The sequence below is a fragment of the Maylandia zebra genome, linkage group LG22 (assembly GCF_041146795.1).
Source record: "Maylandia zebra isolate NMK-2024a linkage group LG22, Mzebra_GT3a, whole genome shotgun sequence".
NCBI classification, from domain to species: Eukaryota; Metazoa; Chordata; class Actinopteri; order Cichliformes; family Cichlidae; genus Maylandia; species Maylandia zebra.
The window spans coordinates 6,665,917-6,679,690 of record NC_135187.1 but is presented as its reverse complement, the minus strand read 5'-3'; the positions used below and the strand labels follow the sequence as shown (position 1 = coordinate 6,679,690).

The 13,774-nt window shown below is 38.5% G+C and overlaps 1 long non-coding RNA gene across 1 annotated transcript; it reads right to left on the bottom strand.

Annotated features, from left to right (window-relative positions):
* Positions 1–8,608: 8,608 nt before the first annotated feature.
* LOC143414591 (uncharacterized) lies at positions 8,609–9,166 on the bottom strand. Its single transcript, XR_013095235.1, has 3 exons — positions 9,092–9,166; positions 8,939–9,017; positions 8,609–8,720 (listed from the first exon to the last, which is right to left on the bottom strand). It is a non-coding gene; the product is annotated as an uncharacterized LOC143414591 (long non-coding RNA).
* Between the last annotated feature and the right edge of the window lie 4,608 nt (positions 9,167–13,774).

Below are 13,774 nucleotides of genomic sequence, written 5' to 3'. Positions count from 1 at the left end.
AATCTTCACATATTCTGTATTCATTACATGTAATGTTTCATGCCTATATGGAAGCATATTACCAGGAATGATGTCATCTGTCATCTACACAGCGTCAGCTTCCATCTGATGAAGAGCTTCATGGCGATGTCAATTTTCTTTTCGAGCAGCCCCGAATGATTTGTTGACCACGTTGTTCTCTGATTGGTCCTCGAGCTCACCTGAATTTGGCGTTAATGGAGAATCATCAAGAGAAAGATGAGAAACACACGAGCTGAAGAGCGCCAGCAAAGCAGCCTGAACTTTAATAATAATCATCACAGTTTGAAAACACGCTTCCAATATTTCACTTTATGTGTAATGAATATGAACATGGAATATATGAAAATTTGATAGTCGTGATATTCAAATGATCTGAGATGCACAATTATAAAACATAATTTAATAATTTTTGTTTTTGGGAGTAGACGATTAGATTTTGGAGCTTCATTCTAAAAATGTTGCACATTGATGAGGGAACAATGACATCATTGCTGTACTGCTTAACCCTTAAAGTTAACAGGCTACCATAAAAACATAATAATATTAGTTGTTATTGAGCTCATAGGGAGGAAGCTGATCTATATATACTTACTTTACATCTTTGGTGGATCTCTATATGTAGAAGAACCTAATAGTATTTAAAACATAATGTAGAGGTCTGCAGTGAGTCGTGCTTTCATTTTAATTTTCGGATATTTTCCTCAGTGTGGTTTTTAAATGTTACTAACTGGTTTGATGCAATTATTAAAAAAATAATTATTTGATTAATTATTGCTGCTGAGAACACAGACAGGTGTATTAAACCACAGGTGAGCAGTTCTTCAGCCTGAATCCCATTTACCCTCGAAGATTTTACCTTTTTCTGACCACTATTATAAAAAGAACGGAATCTTTATGGCTTACCTCCCCAAATAAAGTTAATGTTGAGTCAGTGCGCCATCTTGTGGTACGAATAGGTATTGCACTGAAGAACAGCCCAGTCTGCAGGATGAGTATGCAGATGTTTTAGGCCCAGATGTTTTGAAGCTTTTTATTCACATTCTGTTGATCGTTTAGTTTATTTTGAAAGGTTTTCAGGTCTGTGCTAGAGTGAAGATAAAAGAGAAAATTACAGTGATAAATACAAAATGAGTGCAATTAAAGAGAAACGTTTTCCATGACGGGAGGTGTGTTATTATGTTTATCAATAAGTCATTCTTTTCTGAGTGACTTTCCTTTCAAAGAGCTGTGCCGCCCTCTGGTCATACAGGTGTTACTGTTACACACATCTGCAGCAGTGTGATAGTTGTGTGTGTTTATGAAAATCAGACGTGCAGCACAGAGCAGTTATTGGTGACCTCATGAATATTTAGCCTTTAGAGATGTTTTCCAGCTCAAAGAGATTCAGAGTGAATGTTTTACCTTCTGTGAAGGCTCAGCTTAGATGTTTTATACGCAGGTTTGGAGCTCAGACTCGGTGCAGACTGTTGGCTTTTGTACAGTGACCTTTGACCTCCAGAGTTTCCTGTATGACTCAGATTTGGTTGTTTGGGTTTGATCCTGTTTGTTTTTGTCAACTGCTGAACGGCTGCAGAGAAAACTCAGCGACTGTGTGAGAGACGTCTAAATATGATGATTTCATGCTTAAATGTGGAGATTAATGCATTTGAACACTTTACACACGATGGTCATGTGACCAAAACAAGTAGTTCATTTGTTTGTTTATTCATCCAGTTTTATGTTCACAGAAACTAAACCTGTTTAAACCTGTTTAAACCTGTTTAAACCTGTTTGTACTGACGGTAATTTTTACTTCGGGAGTCGTTGATGTTGGATTATGTTCAGGACGTCAGAGTTAATGTTTCCATGTGGTGTAAACTGATACAGGAAGGTCAAATATGGGTGTGTATCTGATAAAGTATGTGTTAAATAAGATATGTGTGTTTTAACAAAAGGTAAAGCTGCTTTGAAAATAATTCATAATGTGACAAAGAAGAAGATAAAACCTGAAGAACATGTTTTCTGCATGGACGTGTTTGTTCCTGAAAGCTGCTCAGACCACTCTGATAATTTGAGCTTCTTTTGTCACCTGAAAATGCAGATTTGTTTCCTCTGAAAACAAAACAGGTTCCAGACCAAAGATGGTTCACAGTATTTATCAGCTTCGACCCTCCGGTGCGTGACGGGTCTGAGCAGATCTCGATGCCTTTACTGCCTGGGTTGAAATGATGAGTGTAGATGTTATTATTCTGTTTCCTGCAGCTTTCACCGTTAAACTGTACTGAAACTAAAAACCATCAGTCTCCATCACATGAAAAAAAGGAGCTCAAAATATTTTTACTGAGAGAAAAGAAACGATGGAAGAATCTCAGAGTTGCTGCTGAAAACCCGACTTTAGTATTTTTGTTATTTTCATACATGAAACTTCCTTGGTGTCCTCTGACTGACCAGCTGATTGTTGAACAGTGATAACAGAAAATGACGTGTAAATCCTGAGTGGTACTAATAATGTATTAAACTACAGTACATCAGTATTGTCCTCCAACATGTAACGAAATGATGGATTAATAAATTATTTGGTGAAAACAACCTTTGTTTGACGACCGGATCATTTTACTCCTTCTCTTTGATGACTTTCATCAGGCTGCATGTAAACAGACGTGCTGCATCACCACCAACCTTTCTAAGTCGTTTTCTTTTCTGCTGTTATGGAACATTTAAAGCTGCATTAATTGATTTCAAACACGAGTGAGTCATCTAATTATTATATTAATTTTGTCATTATGGTCTGTACAGTGTGCGTTACACTGGTGCAGTGTCTCCTCACAGGAAGACAGCCATCTTTGCTCATTCACGTGACCACACATCCCTCTTTGTTTAACATGACGTTATAATTACATTTAATTCTGGTTTTCTGGCAAAATAAAATAAAATGCTTTGAGTAAAACTCAAACGTGGTCACTACTCACCTTTGCTTTTTTTCTGTTTGTCCCCAAAAGAATTCAGTTTTAGTGGAAAACCAGTGTTTGGAAACTATCAACAAATATCCTAAAAAACATTGCACACATGTGAAAAACTTACACTGTTTATATAGCAAAACTAAATTGATCTTTGTCTCTTACCTGCAGTCAGGTTTCAGGGCAGGATTACTCGGATATCTGTTTCTCACAGGCAACAAGACATCTGAAACACTCCTGTCTGTGTCTGACCAACATACCGTTGTCTTAAGAGCCAATTACAGCAGAGCATCCTTCCTGCAGGTCTAAGTTAACACTGGCATGTCTTGATTGGTCCAAAAAACTCAACAATGGGCGGTACCCCAGCAATGGTGGTGCAAAGCAGGTTGATCTGGACGACCTAAAGCACTCCAACAAAGGGCATAAAATGATGAGGACACAAGGCATGAGATAAAGCAATTGGAGAAGGAGCTGCCTCCTCCTGTTGCTGCTGCAGAGACAGAGCATACATGTCAGTCAGAGATTCATGCCTTTTCTCACTCTGCCACACAAACATCTCATATTTCACCTGAAAAACAAATTGATTGACTCTATAACATAAAAGAGAGAATGTAACTGGAGGGGAAAGTATTTCAGAAAATGGGAGGGGCAGACTAAGAAGAGAGCTTAATCCTAGTGCAGCGAATTCTGGCTTCAGGTGCGAAACAGGCCAAGTGAACGGCAGGCAGATGAGTTGTCAGAGTTTGGTTTTTTTTTTCAAACTGATGTGGGCAGGAGGACAGGGAGAGGAGGCTTAAATGCAGCCATGCTGCAGCCACGTTGCTGGTCGCTGAATGAGAAGCACAATTGTCACAGGCTGGGTCTCTGGGTCGCTTTTGGTTATTCAAGTCACGTTTCACGTTTTGTTTCATCTGCATTTGGGTCCACCTTTCACTCTACACACAGTCAACCCCGCTAATTGTGACAACAATAGTGAGAGTGGTGTTTGGGTACTTTTATGAGAGAGAGAAGACAAATGTGCTCCAATTATAAGTTTTTACAGTTTATTATCAAAACCCTTAGAATTTCAAATTGCTTTACATGGCACAGTGAACCTTGGTCTCTGTGGCTCAGAGACCAAGGCTTTTGCAACCAGGCAGTAAACACTTTTTATTGCAGGTCACAGAAACTGGGGCGATCGTGGCTCAAGAGTTGGGAGTTCACCTTGTAATTGGAAGGTTGCCGGTTCGAGCCTTGGACAGTCTCGTTCCTTGTGTCCTTGGGCAAGACACTTCACCCGTTGCCTACTGGTGGTCAGAGGGCCCAGTGGCACCAGTGTCCAGCAGCCTCGCCTCTGTCAGTGCGCCCCAGGGTGCCATCACCAGTGTGTGAATGTGTGTGTGAATGGGTGGATGACTGAATGTGTGAAGCGCTTTGGGGTCCTTAGGGACTAGTAAAGCGCTTTAGAAAAATACAGGCCATTTGAATGTTAACATGATTGGTCAGAAGATTCCATAACAGCACCTTATTCATGGCCTTGGCCACAATCCATGGAGAAGGCAGCTTCTCTCTGTTTATGTCTGTTAGTATCAGAGTAACTGCACTTCCTCTTCTCTGTGTGGCCCAGCTAAAAACCACGAGGCCTTTCAGCAGATAAAAATAACGGATACAGGCACAGTGAGCTGCTCAGAACAGATAAATGTATCAGTGAACAGTTTAATCATCTGAAGAATTCAAAGTAATTCAAATTTTTATTTGCACTGCAGCTTTGGCCTGACAATAGCAGTTAGGAGTGCACACTTCATGTTCCTCTTTTATAATGATAGTGCCATCATCACAAGCCACGTCATGTCTAATCATTTTGTCACAGCGGCCAGTAGCCGCCACAGAAGGGAAGGACTCAAAGGCAGACACAGTGAGCTCAGTAATTTAACACAAGTGATTTATTTCATGACAACAGTGAAAATAACATTACATAACTCCTTGAAAACTCCTTGACCGAGCGAGGCTGTAGAGGAGAAGTGAGGATTTCTGGCTGGAGGCTGTCAACGGAGTGACGGTGAGAACAAAGAGGTAAGATGTAGACACAGGAAGAAACTGGTAAGGCAAACTCTCGACCTGTAGAAAACACAGAGGTACGCGGCCTGAGTAGCTGACGGGCTGGCGAAGGAGAGTTGACCAGGCTGGGTTTAAGTGCAAGCGGAAAACTGCTGCCAGCCTCCAGAACACCCCCCCACTCACTTGGATTGTGACACATTTTCTGTTTTCATGACTCCATGGGTGCTGCAACCTGGTACCTTTAACACAAGCCTACCCTGTGCCAACTATAAAGCAGAGCCATCAGATCGCCTCACTGAAGGATTCAGGGGTTTATCTGTGTTCTCTTATTTATATATTTAAAGAAATTGAATGAGGTAAAACAAAAGAAACCACAATAACAATCAGTTATCAAAATAATCTGATTAGCATTATAATATAATAATCTGAAGCATTTTTTGGAGGTTTTCAATTGAGAAAGTAATCGATAACTGGAGGATGATGAAGCAACACTGTGGTTTTACCATCGTTGTTGTGTACTGGACACTTAAGAACACTCAGTCTACACTGGATTTAAAAAGCCACAACATTCACTGCAAGAGCAGCTACACCTGCAGAAAGCTGGGCTCAGTGAAATCATGAAGGTTAAAGCCGGTTTGTAATGACTGACATGCAGACACGTGAATGTTTGCTGAGCGAAGCTTTAATCAGAGATTTCATCAGGCTTTAAAGAAGCACAGAACTTTATACAAACACACAAGTGCTGTGAAAACTTCTATTCTCAATTAAAATGATGTATTACAGTTAATACAGACTGCAGTTTTCTATCAGCCTTTTCTTCAGCTAACAATAAGATTACAGGTTCAGTTTCAGGTGTCACTCAAAGTAAAGCTGAAACTCATTCAAAATAAAAGCACCAACAAACACATCAAAAGTAACACTTCATAACAATTATTCTTAATAAACAGCAAACTGATGGATTATTACTGCTAACAAAACAATAAATGAATAATGTTTAACGCTATAATTGATTCATAAGTATGTAATTAGTTTGTGGTTGTTTGTTCTAATCCTCGGGGAGTCACATAAACATGAACAGTGAGTGAAATAGCACATAAATGCTCTCCAGGCACACTGTGATTTATGGCTCTGCCACCCCATCGGCCAACTTTACATTCATTATTTAACGCAAAAACTTCTTTTTCAGCCTCACAATAACCATCCACATACTGCTTTTATCTGAAACACACAGGTTTCATTAACCACTTCCAAACTATTACATTCACATCTGTTGTAGCTTTGCGATAATCGTCCTGAATCTGTTTCGAATCATAAACTGCTACCAACTCAAATATCAAAAAGTCTTCCAATTAGCAGCTGATATAAATTAGAATGAATAAATTCTTATTAAATCTAATATTTTTTTCCATTGAAGTTGTTTTTTTTTTAAATAATTGTAATTGTTGGAAAAATCCAGAGCTTAAAAAACGAACAACTAGATAGATAGAATTTTATTTCAAACATGCAAATATAACTGAAATAACAGTTATATTTGACTTTGACTGTTGTTGTTGTTTTTTATTTGACTGTGACCTTTGACTGATTTTTTCTTGACTTCAGCAAACATCACGTCACCGTGATAATCACACAGTGGGTATTTTATTTTGTTATGTTTTAGCAGTAAATTGAGAGCTATATCATTTTGTAGACAATGGACTTGAGGCGTGTATTACAAAAGTTATTATTAAAAAATGACAAACAGATGACATTTTTACTATTTTTTGCTTAATTTCAGCCGTAGCCTTAATCTAAATGTGATCTTATTGTTTGTTGATTTTGTCTTGTGGGGTTTTTTGTTTTGTCATTGTTGTACTATGTGTTTTATTCTATTGCTAAGTGTCCTTGGATGTCTTGAAAGGCACTTTTAAATCAAATGTATTATTATTATTATAAATACATATTATTTTATAAATAGATCTGTAAGTTAAAAGGATTTGGATTTGATATCATTTTGTTAAAGTCAAATTCAATTCAGCACGACTACCACGAGCAGTTTTGGGACTAAACTGAGCTGCATTAAATTTCAAAGAGAATTTAAAAAGCGACTTATGGTTTGTATCAGTTAGCAAAGACAAATATAAATGTAGCTGGACCTTAAATTGCTGAGTCATCACTTAGACAAAAAATTCCAGGTTACAGGCAGAAAGTGAGGGAGGCAGAAAGTACTTCAGCTTTTAAAATGAAAACGAATCATTAATAATGTTCAGCAATTTTTTTAAATTATTTTTTTTAAATGTTCCTTCCTGCATAAACGAGTTGGTGCATTATGAGATACAGTTTTCGACAATCTGACCATCATCGAAGCATTTAATGCAATCGTAACGATTATCACGTCTGTAACAGCGAAATATGTTTTTAGAGCCAATGAATTCCCCAATATTTGTCAGGGCCTCTGTTGTACTGCTTTTTATTTCTTCTCTTTTTTTATCTGAATCAATGTTCATCTGACCTGGCTGGAATACAGTTTGAAACACAAATGCCTTTGCTCCCCACTCGTGTTCAGTAAAGAGATTTTTAAGCTCATCAGTGATCCTGTAGTGTTTATTTGGATTTGGATCTGCACAGCTTGTTAAACATGGACTGGCGTAAGAGAAGAAGACCAACAAATCACCATCCTGACCTTCAAGATATAGATTCTGCAGAAGACGCCACTCTGCATGTTGAGTATAGACCCTGTTGTTAATGGTTACTTTGTTTATTCTGGCTGACACAAGTCTAGAAGTCCTGAGGATGCCGTCATCCCATTGTAGCTCTTGGGCTCCCGTCACTCGACTTAGGTCATAAGAGACTTGGTTTCCATCCTTCGGAATACTTACGGCCACAGCATACATTGATCTTTCCCTGTCACAAAAAAGAAACACACACACACACACACACACACACACACACACACACACACACACACACACACACACACACACACACACACACACACACACACACACACACATTAATAGAGAGCTTTGTGACAGCTGGTAAAGATGGCTAACGTACATGTCAGACGTAATACAAAGAAATCTGTAGCAGCATTCCTCATGTTGAGGTGTCAAAGTTTCTTATTTTCCAGTTTTATTTTTATTCCATTTTGACTTTTTTGGGGTTTAGTTTTGTTTCATTTCACTTCAAAGTGAGTTTTCTTGATTCAGGTTAGTTTTTATTGTTTGAAAATGTTTAGCTGTAGTTTATTTTTTGATAGTTTTAGTGTCAGTTTTAATGTTTTTTGTTATAATTGTATGGTGGATGTAGGGAAATCATTACAGATGCTTCCTCTGCATTTTTTATTTATTTATTTATTTTTGGTTAGATTTTCAAATTCACAAAATCATGCCAGGTTGTTTTCTTTTTCTTAAGTCTAGTTTTTAATTAAAATTTTATTTTATTGAACTAGCTTTTTTTAGTTTAGTTTTAACTATAATAACTCTGCGTGTAACCATATGTCACCACCTTATAACATAGCTCAGCTCTCCCAAGCTTAGCAAACAGCCCTGACTGCACAAGAAAACAAATTTTAAAACATATTTAGTTTGAGAGACCATAGATGATGCTGACTTACTCCCGTGTGGCTGGTCTGACTGTTGTTGTTAGAACACCTATGAGTGTCGCGAGCTGGTTTTGGTCTATTTCAGCCAAACTTCCAGCAGACAGACAGAAGACCATCGTCACAGTGATCCACCAGAGACCAGCCATCTGCACTCAGTTTCATAACAGATATTGTTAGTAAGAGGTCATTTGGACTGAGGCCGTTTCTCATATCAGCTTTTCTTCATTCATTTGCACATGATTTGCACTGACAGGTGTCCACATCTGGAGCTGGATGTGAGACACTTTAAATGTCAGACTAAAGTTAAGTTATTCAAAATAAAATAAAATGCTTTGAGTAAAACTCAAACGTGGTCACTACTCACCTTTGCTTTTTTTCTGTTTGTCCCCAAAAGAATTCAGTTTTAGTGGAAAACCAGTGTTTGGAAACTATCAACAAATATCCTAAAAAACATTGCACACATGTGAAAAACTTACACTGTTTATATAGCAAAACTAAATTGATCTTTGTCTCTTACCTGCAGTCAGGTTTCAGGGCAGGATTACTCAGATATCTGTTTCTCACAGGCAACGAGACATCTGAAACACTCCTGTCTGTGTCTGACCAATATACCGTTATCTTAAGAGCCAATTACAGCAGAGCATCCTTCCTGCAGGTCTAAGTTAACACTGGCGTGTCTTGATTGGTCCAAAAAACTCAACAATGGGCGGTACCCCAGCAATGGTGGTGCAAAGCAGGTTGATCTGGACGACCTAAAGCACTCCAACAAAGGGCATAAAATGATGAGGACACAAGGCATGAGATAAAGCAATTGGAGAAGGAGCTGCCTCCTCCTGTTGCTGCTGCAGAGACAGAGCATACATGTCAGTCAGAGATTCATGCCTTTTCTCACTCTGCCACACAAACATCTCATATTTCACCTGAAAAACAAATTGATTGACTCTATAACATAAAAGAGAGAATGTAACTGGAGGGGAAAGTATTTCAGAAAATGGGAGGGGCAGACTAAGAAGAGAGCTTAATCCTAGTGCAGCGAATTCTGGCTTCAGGTGCGAAACAGGCCAAGTGAACGGCAGGCAGATGAGTTGTCAGAGTTTGGTTTTTTTTTTCAAACTGATGTGGGCAGGAGGACAGGGAGAGGAGGCTTAAATGCAGCCATGCTGCAGCCACGTTGCTGGTCGCTGAATGAGAAGCACAATTGTCACAGGCTGGGTCTCTGGGTCGCTTTTGGTTATTCAAGTCACGTTTCACGTTTTGTTTCATCTGCATTTGGGTCCACCTTTCACTCTACACACAGTCAACCCCGCTAATTGTGACAACAATAGTGAGAGTGGTGTTTGGGTACTTTTATGAGAGAGAGAAGACAAATGTGCTCCAATTATAAGTTTTTACAGTTTATTATCAAAACCCTTAGAATTTCAAATTGCTTTACATGGCACAGTGAACCTTGGTCTCTGTGGCTCAGAGACCAAGGCTTTTGCAACCAGGCAGTAAACACTTTTTATTGCAGGTCACAGAAACTGGGGCGATCGTGGCTCAAGAGTTGAGAGTTCACCTTGTAATCCGAAGGTTGCCGGTTCGAGCCTTGGACAGTCTCGTTCCTTGTGTCCTTGGGCAAGACACTTCACCCGTTGCCTACTGGTGGTCAGAGGGCCCAGTGGCACCAGTGTCCAGCAGCCTCGCCTCTGTCAGTGCGCCCCAGGGTGCCATCACCAGTGTGTGAATGTGTGTGTGAATGGGTGGATGACTGAATGTGTGAAGCGCTTTGGGGTCCTTAGGGACTAGTAAAGCGCTTTAGAAAAATACAGGCCATTTGAATGTTAACATGATTGGTCAGAAGATTCCATAACAGCACCTTATTCATGGCCTTGGCCACAATCCATGGAGAAGGCAGCTTCTCTCTGTTTATGTCTGTTAGTATCAGAGTAACTGCACTTCCTCTTCTCTGTGTGGCCCAGCTAAAAACCACGAGGCCTTTCAGCAGATAAAAATAACGGATACAGGCACAGTGAGCTGCTCAGAACAGATAAATGTATCAGTGAACAGTTTAATCATCTGAAGAATTCAAAGTAATTCAAATTTTTATTTGCACTGCAGCTTTGGCCTGACAATAGCAGTTAGGAGTGCACACTTCATGTTCCTCTTTTATAATGATAGTGCCATCATCACAAGCCACGTCATGTCTAATCATTTTGTCACAGCGGCCAGTAGCCGCCACAGAAGGGAAGGACTCAAAGGCAGACACAGTGAGCTCAGTAATTTAACACAAGTGATTTATTTCATGACAACAGTGAAAATAACATTACATAACTCCTTGAAAACTCCTTGACCGAGCGAGGCTGTAGAGGAGAAGTGAGGATTTCTGGCTGGAGGCTGTCAACGGAGTGACGGTGAGAACAAAGAGGTAAGATGTAGACACAGGAAGAAACTGGTAAGGCAAACTCTCGACCTGTAGAAAACACAGAGGTACGCGGCCTGAGTAGCTGACGGGCTGGCGAAGGAGAGTTGACCAGGCTGGGTTTAAGTGCAAGCGGAAAACTGCTGCCAGCCTCCAGAACACCCCCCCACTCACTTGGATTGTGACACATTTTCTGTTTTCATGACTCCATGGGTGCTGCAACCTGGTACCTTTAACACAAGCCTACCCTGTGCCAACTATAAAGCAGAGCCATCAGATCGCCTCACTGAAGGATTCAGGGGTTTATCTGTGTTCTCTTATTTATATATTTAAAGAAATTGAATGAGGTAAAACAAAAGAAACCACAATAACAATCAGTTATCAAAATAATCTGATTAGCATTATAATATAATAATCTGAAGCATTTTTTGGAGGTTTTCAATTGAGAAAGTAATCGATAACTGGAGGATGATGAAGCAACACTGTGGTTTTACCATCGTTGTTGTGTACTGGACACTTAAGAACACTCAGTCTACACTGGATTTAAAAAGCCACAACATTCACTGCAAGAGCAGCTACACCTGCAGAAAGCTGGGCTCAGTGAAATCATGAAGGTTAAAGCCGGTTTGTAATGACTGACATGCAGACACGTGAATGTTTGCTGAGCGAAGCTTTAATCAGAGATTTCATCAGGCTTTAAAGAAGCACAGAACTTTATACAAACACACAAGTGCTGTGAAAACTTCTATTCTCAATTAAAATGATGTATTACAGTTAATACAGACTGCAGTTTTCTATCAGCCTTTTCTTCAGCTAACAATAAGATTACAGGTTCAGTTTCAGGTGTCACTCAAAGTAAAGCTGAAACTCATTCAAAATAAAAGCACCAACAAACACATCAAAAGTAACACTTCATAACAATTATTCTTAATAAACAGCAAACTGATGGATTATTACTGCTAACAAAACAATAAATGAATAATGTTTAACGCTATAATTGATTCATAAGTATGTAATTAGTTTGTGGTTGTTTGTTCTAATCCTCGGGGAGTCACATAAACATGAACAGTGAGTGAAATAGCACATAAATGCTCTCCAGGCACACTGTGATTTATGGCTCTGCCACCCCATCGGCCAACTTTACATTCATTATTTAACGCAAAAACTTCTTTTTCAGCCTCACAATAACCATCCACATACTGCTTTTATCTGAAACACACAGGTTTCATTAACCACTTCCAAACTATTACATTCACATCTGTTGTAGCTTTGCGATAATCGTCCTGAATCTGTTTCGAATCATAAACTGCTACCAACTCAAATATCAAAAAGTCTTCCAATTAGCAGCTGATATAAATTAGAATGAATAAATTCTTATTAAATCTAATATTTTTTTCCATTGAAGTTGTTTTTTTTTTAAATAATTGTAATTGTTGGAAAAATCCAGAGCTTAAAAAACGAACAACTAGATAGATAGAATTTTATTTCAAACATGCAAATATAACTGAAATAACAGTTATATTTGACTTTGACTGTTGTTGTTGTTTTTTATTTGACTGTGACCTTTGACTGATTTTTTCTTGACTTCAGCAAACATCACGTCACCGTGATAATCACACAGTGGGTATTTTATTTTGTTATGTTTTAGCAGTAAATTGAGAGCTATATCATTTTGTAGACAATGGACTTGAGGCGTGTATTACAAAAGTTATTATTAAAAAATGACAAATAGATTACATTTTTACTATTTTTTGCTTAATTTCAGCCGTAGCCTTAATCTAAATGTGATCTTATTGTTTGTTGATTTTATCTTGTGGGGTTTTTTGTTTTGTCATTGTTCTACTATGTGTTTTATTCTATTGCTAAGTGTCCTTGGATGTCTTGAAAGGCACTTTTAAATCAAATGTATTATTATTATTATAAATACATATTATTTTATAAATAGATCTGTAAGTTAAAAGGATTTGGATTTGATATCATTTTGTTAAAGTCAAATTCAATTCAGCACGACTACCACGAGCAGTTTTGGGACTAAACTGAGCTGCATTAAATTTCAAAGAGAATTTAAAAAGCGACTTATGGTTTGTATCAGTTAGCAAAGACAAATATAAATGTAGCTGGACTTTAAATTGCTGAGTCATCACTTAGACAAAAAATTCCAGGTTACAGGCAGAAAGTGAGGGAGGCAGAAAGTACTTCAGCTTTTAAAATGAAAACGAATCATTAATAATGTTCAGCAATTTTTTTAAATTATTTTTTTTAAATGTTCCTTCCTGCATAAACGAGTTGGTGCATTATGAGATACAGTTTGGCTCAATCTGATCACCATCGAAGCATTTAATGCATTTGTAACCAAGATTAACACGTCTGTAACAGCGAAATATGTTTTCAGAGCCAATGAATTCCCCAATATTTGTCAGGGCCTCTGTTGTACTGCTTTTTATTTCTTCTCTTTTTTTATCTGAATCAATGTTCGTCTGACCTGGCTGGAATACAGTTTGAAACACAAATGCCTTTGCTCCCCACTCGTGTTCAGTAAAGAGATTTTTAAGCTCATCAGTGATCCTGTAGGGTTTATTTGGATTTGGATCTGCACAGCTTGTTAAACATGGACTGGCGTAAGAGAAGAAGACCAACAAATCACCATCCTGACCTTTAAGATATAGATTCTGCAGAAGACGCCACTCTGCATGTTGAGTATAGACCCTTTTGTTAATGGTTACTTTTTTTATTCTGGCTGACACAAGGCTAGAAGTCCTGAGGATGCCGTCATCCCATTGTAGCTCTTCGTTTTCCGTCACT